Source organism: Pleurodeles waltl, chromosome 12, assembly GCF_031143425.1.
Source record: "Pleurodeles waltl isolate 20211129_DDA chromosome 12, aPleWal1.hap1.20221129, whole genome shotgun sequence".
Lineage (NCBI taxonomy): Eukaryota > Metazoa > Chordata > Amphibia > Caudata > Salamandridae > Pleurodeles > Pleurodeles waltl.
Genome location: NC_090451.1, coordinates 110,386,472 through 110,394,252, shown reverse-complemented (window position 1 = coordinate 110,394,252; position 7,781 = coordinate 110,386,472). Strand labels below are relative to the sequence as shown.

At 47.1% G+C, this 7,781-nt stretch overlaps 1 non-coding gene across 1 annotated transcript; it reads right to left on the bottom strand.

The window, feature by feature from the left end:
• Nucleotides 1–213: 213 nt before the first annotated feature.
• On the bottom strand, nt 214–285 carry TRNAH-GUG (transfer RNA histidin (anticodon GUG)). Its single transcript has one exon. It is a non-coding gene; the product is annotated as a tRNA-His (tRNA).
• Nucleotides 286–7,781: the final 7,496 nt, after the last annotated feature.

Below are 7,781 nucleotides of genomic sequence, written 5' to 3'. Positions count from 1 at the left end.
CCCGTGAAACCAAACTGGAGCTCATACTTTTCACATCAGGACCGCCACAAACGTAAAAGCGCAGAAAGATGAAATAAATAATAACATTGTTAACGCGTTCTTCAAAGACATTTAATTTCACCGTTGAAATTAGGTTCAAGCTCTTAACTCATGTAAATATTAAGAAGTGAGAATAAAAATGCTGCCCAACTGCCGTGACATTGCCACCCGCAATGCCGTGACTCGGATTCGAACCGAGGTTGCTGCAGCCACAACGCAGAGTACTAACCACTATACGATCACGGCGAGCGACTTGGGCTCTGAAAAGACTACCCTGGTGTGGCTCTGATAGGCTTAAAAAAGGTCAAAGTGTCCGTGGAGTGGATAGATTTAGCGTTTGTTTAAAACCAATCTTTTCAAGTTAGATCAGGGTCTTTTCTTTGAGTAGCAGATCACAGCAAATATTTACCTCTCTGCTTCCAGTGACAAGACTCCCCATAAACCAAGAAGCCCAGACTTCTTAACAAGATCCACCACTCTGCCCTGCAAGTCTCAAGTGTTCTATGAGTGCTGGGGTCGGGGAAGTGAACACTGCAAAAACTTAATCCACGGCCGACCAAACTCCTCCAGGCCAGGAGGGGCTCGGAACAGGCCCCCACATATTGTTGTTTTTTTCTTTTCTGGGTGTCTCTTCAGACACATTCAGCTGCTTGGTGCATACTGCTTTAGAGTTGCATTGTGTGGAATGAAGTGGAGTAAACTTGACTAGCAAACAATGGAGTGGTGATGAATGGAGGGTCATAGAAGGGAGTAGATTGAAGTGCAAAGAGTAGAGTGACGTAATGTGTCATAGAATACAGTGGAATATAATGAAGTGGTGTGCCTTGGCATGGCGTTGAATAGCATTGTGAGGAATGGAGTGGCATAGAGCAGAGTGGGGTAGAGAGGAGTGAGGTTGCATAGAATGGCATAGAGTAGCATAGAGTAAAGTAGTGTGGTGTAGAGTGGCATAGTGTGGTGTAGAGTGAAGTGGCATGGAATGGCATAGAGTCAGAGAACAGTCTGTCATGGAGAGGGGTGGCAAAGAATTAGGAGGAGTGGAGTCGGACTGCATGAAGTAGAGTGTTGTGGAGTTGAGTAGCATACAGTCGCGTTGCATGGAGTGACACTGTGGTGTAGAGAGGAGCAGAGAAAAAAGTGGCATAGAGTAGAAAGGCCTACAGGAGAGTAGTGTAGAGTGGCACAGCATAGAGTAGTGTGCAGTAGAGTGGCATAGAGTAGAGCGCATGTAGTGCCATTGAGTGATATTGTGTGAGATGGAGTGGAGTGGAGTACAGTGAAGTGGCATGGAATGAAGTAGTATAGAGTAGAGTGGGAGAGAGTAAAGTGGAGTGGCATAGAGTGAACTAGAGTAGAGCGTAGTGGGATAGAGTGGAGTAGCATGGAGTGGAATGGAGAGGCACAGAGTAGGGTAGAGTGCAAAAGTGTGGAATGGCATGGAGTTGAGTGGAGTGGCATAGAGTAGAGTGGCATTCTGTGGGGTGGATTAGAGTGGCATGGAGTGGCATACAGTAGAGTGGAATAGAGCTTAGTGGTGGAGAGTACAGTGGCTTAGAGTGGAGTATAGTAGCATGGAGTAGAGTAGCGTAGAGTAGAGAGGGGTGCAACGGAGTAGAGTGGCATAGAGTTGAGTGGTGTACAGTGGCGTAGAGTAGAATGGGATAAAATAAAGTGGCGTACAGTAGACTGGAGTAGAGTAGCATAGAGTGGAGAGGCATAGAGTGGAGAGGAGTAAAGTAGAGTGGAATTGTATAGAGTAGAGTTCAGTTGAGTATTCTAGAGTGATGTAGAGCAGAGTGGCATAGAGTCACATAAAGTGGCATTCTATGAAGTAGGGTGGCGTAGAGAGGAATGAAGGGAAGTGGCATAGAGTAGAGTGGAGTGGAGTGGAGTAGAGGGGCATAGCAGAGAGTGACAGGGTGGAGTGGCATAGAATGGAGTAGCATAAAGTAGAGTGAAGTGGCGTATAGTGGAGTGGCATAGATTAGAGTGGCATAGAGTGGAGTGATAGAGTGGAACAATGTAGATTAGAGTGGAGTAGAACTGAGTAGAGTGGAGTGGTATAGAGTTGCACAGTGTAGAGTACAGTGGCACTGAGGGGAGTAGAGTATAGTCATGTAGAGGAATACAGTGTGAGAAAGTAACTAAAGTGTCAATAGAGACGGCGTTTAGGGTGAAAAATAAGCTGTATGCTTGTCATGAATGTTGGAAAGCACATTGCACATCCAAGAATGATACGAAAACACTTTTAAAATATAAAAAATAGCGTACTGTAGAAAGACGAAAAGAACACATGTACTTGGTCCATCCTCCATGGAGGAATGAACACAAGAAAGGAAGATTCAGTCTATGGGAGCTAAGCAATCGAAATATTGCAAATGTGAGTGACATAGAAAACAATTAATGGTAAGTAAGCTATGGGCGTGTGGTAAGCCCACTGAATTCTAAACAATATGTCTCACAGCACATTCACTGTGTACGCAAGACATAAAAAGGTGTGACTAAGAGAATTCTGAGATTTAGAGCTTGACAGCAATTCACAACCCAACCAAACTGAGCCCTATATAATAATTTACAACAGAGCCAAAGTACACCTTTTATACACCCAATGGTGGAGGTAAGATATTCAGCAGACACGTGGTCTCCCAGTGCTAAAGGATTTTGGCTAGATATGAAGTGGGCGAAGTGCCCTGAAAACATTATAAAAGTAGGACACGTGCTATAAGCAGACATCACTTGCTTGGCAAGGCAGGAGAAAGGGCACTTCAGTGGGAAGAAATGAGAGGGCTGAGGAACAGACAGATAGCTCCCCTATGGGCAGAGGTGGCGGGAGCATGGAACACTCCTGACATGACTATGATGACGATGCAGATGGGCCTCTTAACTTGCGTAGTTAGGAGCACGACAAACACACCTCTCCTAGACCTCCCTGGAAGATCATACACTGAGGAGGGTTCCCCTGGGTCCCTTCCCCCCCCGGCTGGGCCCCATACAGCTGTAGACACACTCACACGATGCGTAGTTAGGTCTCGGTTTCTGGGCAAGTTGTTTGGCTTGCTTGTTATTTGTTGTAATAAGAGATGATGAGTACCTGACGTGCCAGAGCTGGAAATGGTGGGAACCGACCACCCTGCTCCATGGGCATACAGCGCTGAACCGGAGACCCACAGGAGGCCCACACCACAGATCACAAGCCTGCTTACAGATTTATGCAAGGAACAGCCCTCAGCGTGGTGGTAACATAATATAATAGCAGTAATGGGTAAATGTTCAAAAGTTGTCATGGAAAGGAGATTCATACAGCTCTGCAACCTGTTACAATCCTGTGAATAATATGTACCATCTGAAATACCAATAAATAAAATAAATAAAAAATCTACTGCACAACTTAGGGTAAGGCTGGTGTTGTAGTGGTAGATCTGAGGCCCTAGGAGAGCTGGAGACCCCACAGAGCTACAGCAGCTCAGAAGTCCACTTAGGCTTCATCAGGGACCCGTTTTGTGACTTGAAAACCCATTAATGCAACAATAAAGGGGTGAAGTAAATGTCATCAACATTGCATAAACTGGTGTTCTTTGCAGTTTTTTAAATAAATAACAGTGCCTGGAAGCCCTTCTGACTGTGAAGGTTTGTTTAACAAATAGTGTTGTAACAACATAAAAGAGGGGGAACTGTAAGACAGTTGCACAGATAGAAGGACGGATAGAAGGTTAAACAGATCGTCATAAATAAGCCACATGCACCGATGCATCTGTACAGGTTTGTAGACAGAAAGGCAGGTATGTAGCTGTTAGTAAATCATGGATGAGATATAATCAGCTTCACAGAAACCGCTGTAAATCACACGCGCCTGCTTTAGAAAGAACCACGCCACAAAGACCTTGGTAGTCAGCATGTAGGCTTTAAAGTGTTAACATAAACAGAGATGGGCAGAAATAGGCAGTAAGGCAGATACCCAGATTGAAATAGAAAGGTAAATAGAAAGCACATGTAGTGATAGACGTGGACTGATAAGTACATAGAGAAGCAGCTGTTGGTACGAAAATGGGATCACATATGATCAACTTTGTGTGGACTGTCAGGATTTGAAAACGGTTGCTTCATACCAAAAAAAACCATAGCGCCAAGATGTCCTCCTCAATGTCCCTATGAGCGTTATAGTGTTAACAAAGCATACAGCCAGGCATCAACACTCTGTTAGACAGGTTCACAGTCACGCACAGGTAGGTGAGCAGATAGATAAGCAGGCACACAGGCAAAAAGATGGATGGACAGATGAATGGATCAATGGATAACGGACCTCTCTGTTAAACATGAGTCAAATGTAGGGATGGGCGTAACCAGTGTAACTCACTGCAGTGTAATTACGCGAAATTACAGCAACATCATGCGAGGTTGTACAGAATTACACAAGGCTATTTTCCTGGTGCAAAATACACACTCAGATCCGAAAGGAACCTGATATACATTTTGCACAAGAAAATCACTCTAAATGCAACAGAACTGGCACAACAGCCGCTGCTCGCGCTCTTTTCCTCCGCTCTTGGGTAGATGTCTTTCCCCACATTACTCCAAATTCCACAAAGGAGCGTAATTGTGTAATTCACGATTCGACCAAGACTAATAAACTTGGCTTAAGTTTTAAAACTTTCCCTCTAGCTGCCCGGTGATCCGTCGGGTGCGGGATGATGAAGCCAAACGCTGATTGGGTGAGTGCACCTCTCAGTGTCCTTCTCCGTCGCCTCTTTCTTTCAGACCCTTGGGAGCTCAGTCTTACTTTCTATACAAATATTTATTTTTAGACCTTTTTTCTTCGCGGCCTGAATTGCTGCAAAAACTGATATTTGACTAGCAGGATCCCTTTCAACATTGAAAGCTACTCCGCGTCAGTACAGGAGCCTCGGCGCTGCAGGTACAGGAGACAAAGACATCCATCCCTCTTGCTGACCGGGTCCCGTGAAACCAAACTGTAGCTCATACTTTTCACATCAGGACCGCCACAAACGTAAAAGCGCAGAAAGGTGAAATAAATAATAACATTGTGTAGGAAAGTACCATCTTGCCTGGCATGTTACCCCCATTTTTCACTGTATATATGTTGTTTTAGTTGTATGTGTCACTGGGACCCTGGTAACCCAGGGCCCCAGTGCTCATAAGTGTGCCTGAATGTGTTACCTGTGTAGTGACTAACTGTCTCACTGAGGCTCTGCTAATCAGAACCTCAGTGGTTATGCTCTCTCATTTCTTTCCAAATTGTCACTAACAGGCTAGTGACCATTTTTACCAATTTACATTGGCTTACTGGAACACCCTTATAATTCCCTAGTATATGGTACTGAGGTACCCAGGGTATTGGGGTTCCAGGAGATCCCTATGGGCTGCAGCATTTCTTTTGCCACCCATAGGGAGCTCTGACAATTCTTACACAGGCCTGCCACTGCAGCCTGAGTGAAATAACGTCCACGTTATTTCACAGCCATTTTTACACTGCACTTAAGTAACTTATAAGTCACCTATATGTCTAACCTTTACCTGGTAAAGGTTAGGTGCAAAGTTACTTAGTGTGAGGGCACCCTGGCACTAGCCAAGGTGCCCCCACATTGTTCAGAGCCAATTCCCTGAACTTTGTGAGTGCGGGGACACCATTACACGCGTGCACTACATATAGGTCACTACCTATATGTAGCTTCACCATGGTAACTCCGAATATGGCCATGTAACATGTCTATGATCATGGAATTGCCCCCTCTATACCATCCTGGCATAGTTGGCACAATCCCATGATCCCAGTGGTCTGTAGCACAGACCCTGGTACTGCCAAACTGCCCTTCCTGGGGTTTCACTGCAGCTGCTGCTGCTGCCAACCCCTCAGACAGGCAGCTGCCCTCCTGGGGTCCAGCCAGGCCTGGCCCAGGATGGCAGAACAAAGAACTTCCTCTGAGAGAGGGTGTGACACCCTCTCCCTTTGGAAAATGGTGTGAAGGCAGGGGAGGAGTAGCCTCCCCCAGCCTCTGGAAATGCTTTGTTGGGCACAGATGTGCCCAATTCTGCATAAGCCAGTCTACACCGGTTCAGGGACCCCTTAGCCCCTGCTCTGGCGCGAAACTGGACAAAGGAAAGGGGAGTGACCACTCCCCTGACCTGCACCTCCCCTGGGAGGTGTCCAGAGCTCCTCCAGTGTGCTCCAGACCTCTGCCATCTTGGAAACAGAGGTGCTGCTGGCACACTGGACTGCTCTGAGTGGCCAGTGCCACCAGGTGACGTCAGAGACTCCTGCTGATAGGCTCCTTCAGGTGTTAGTAGCCTTTCCTCTCTCCTAGGTAGCCAAACCCTCTTTTCTGGCTATTTAGGGTCTCTGTCTCTGGGGAAACTTTAGATAACGAATGCATGAGCTCAGCCGAGTTCCTCTGCATCTCCCTCTTCACCTTCTGATAAGGAAACGACCGCTGACCGCGCTGGAAGCCTGCAAACCTGCAACATAGTAGCAAAGACGACTACTGCAACTCTGTAACGCTGATCCTGCCGCCTTCTCGACTGTTTTCCTGCTTGTGCATGCTGTGGGGGTAGCCTGCCTCCTCTCTGCACCAGAAGTTCCGAAGAAATCTCCCGTGGGTCGACGGAATCTTCCCCCTGCAACCGCAGGCACCAAAAAGCTGCATTACCAGTCCCTTGGGTCTCCTCTCAGCACGACGAGCGAGGTCCCTCGAATCCAGCGACGCTGTCCAAGTGACCCCCACAGTCCAGTGACTCTTCAGCCCAAGTTTGGTGGAGGTAAGTCCTTGCCTCACCTCGCTGGGCTACATTGCTGGGAACCGCGACTTTGCAGCTACTCCAGCCCCTGTGCACTTCCGGCAGAAATCCTTTGTGCACAGCCAAGCCTGGGTCCACGGCACTCTAACCTGCATTGCACGACTTTCTAAGTTGGTCTCCGGCGACGTGGGACTCCTTTGTGCAACTTCGGCGAGCACCGTTTCACGCATCCTCGTAGTGCCTGTATCTGGCACTTCTCCGGGAGCTACCTGCTTCAGTGAGGGCTCTTTGTCTTGCTCGACGTCCCCTCTCTCTTCAGGTCCAATTTGCGACCTCCTGGTCCCTCCTGGGCCCCAGCAGCGTCCAAAAACGCCAAACGCACGATTTGCGTGTAGCAAGGCTTGTTGGCATCTTTCCGGCAGGTAAATACTTCTGCACGACTCTCCAAGGCGAGTGGGATCAGTCCACCAAAGGGGAAGTCTCTAGCCCATTTCGTTCCTGCAGAAACCTCAGCTTCTTCTGTCCAGTCGAAGCTTCTTTGCACCCGCAGCTGGCATTTCCTGGGCATCTGCCCATCTACGACTTGCTTGTGACTTTTGGACTTGGTCCCCTTGTTCCACAGGTACCCTAGATTGGAAATCCACAGTTGTTGCATTGCTGGTTTGTGTCTTTCCTGCATTATTCCTCTAACACGACTATTTTGTCCTTAGGGGAACTTTAGTGCACTTTGCACTCACTTTTCAGGGTCTTGGGGAGGGTTATTTTTCTAACTCTCACTATTTTCTAATAGTCCCAGCGACCCTCTACAAGGTCACATAGGTTTGGGGTCCATTCGTGGTTCGCATTCCACTTTTGGAGTATATGGTTTGTGTTGCCCCTATCCCTATGTTTCCCCATTGCATCCTATTGTAACTATACATTGTTTGCACTGTTTTCTAAGACTATACTGCATATTTTTGCTATTGTGTATATATATCTTGTGTATATTTCCT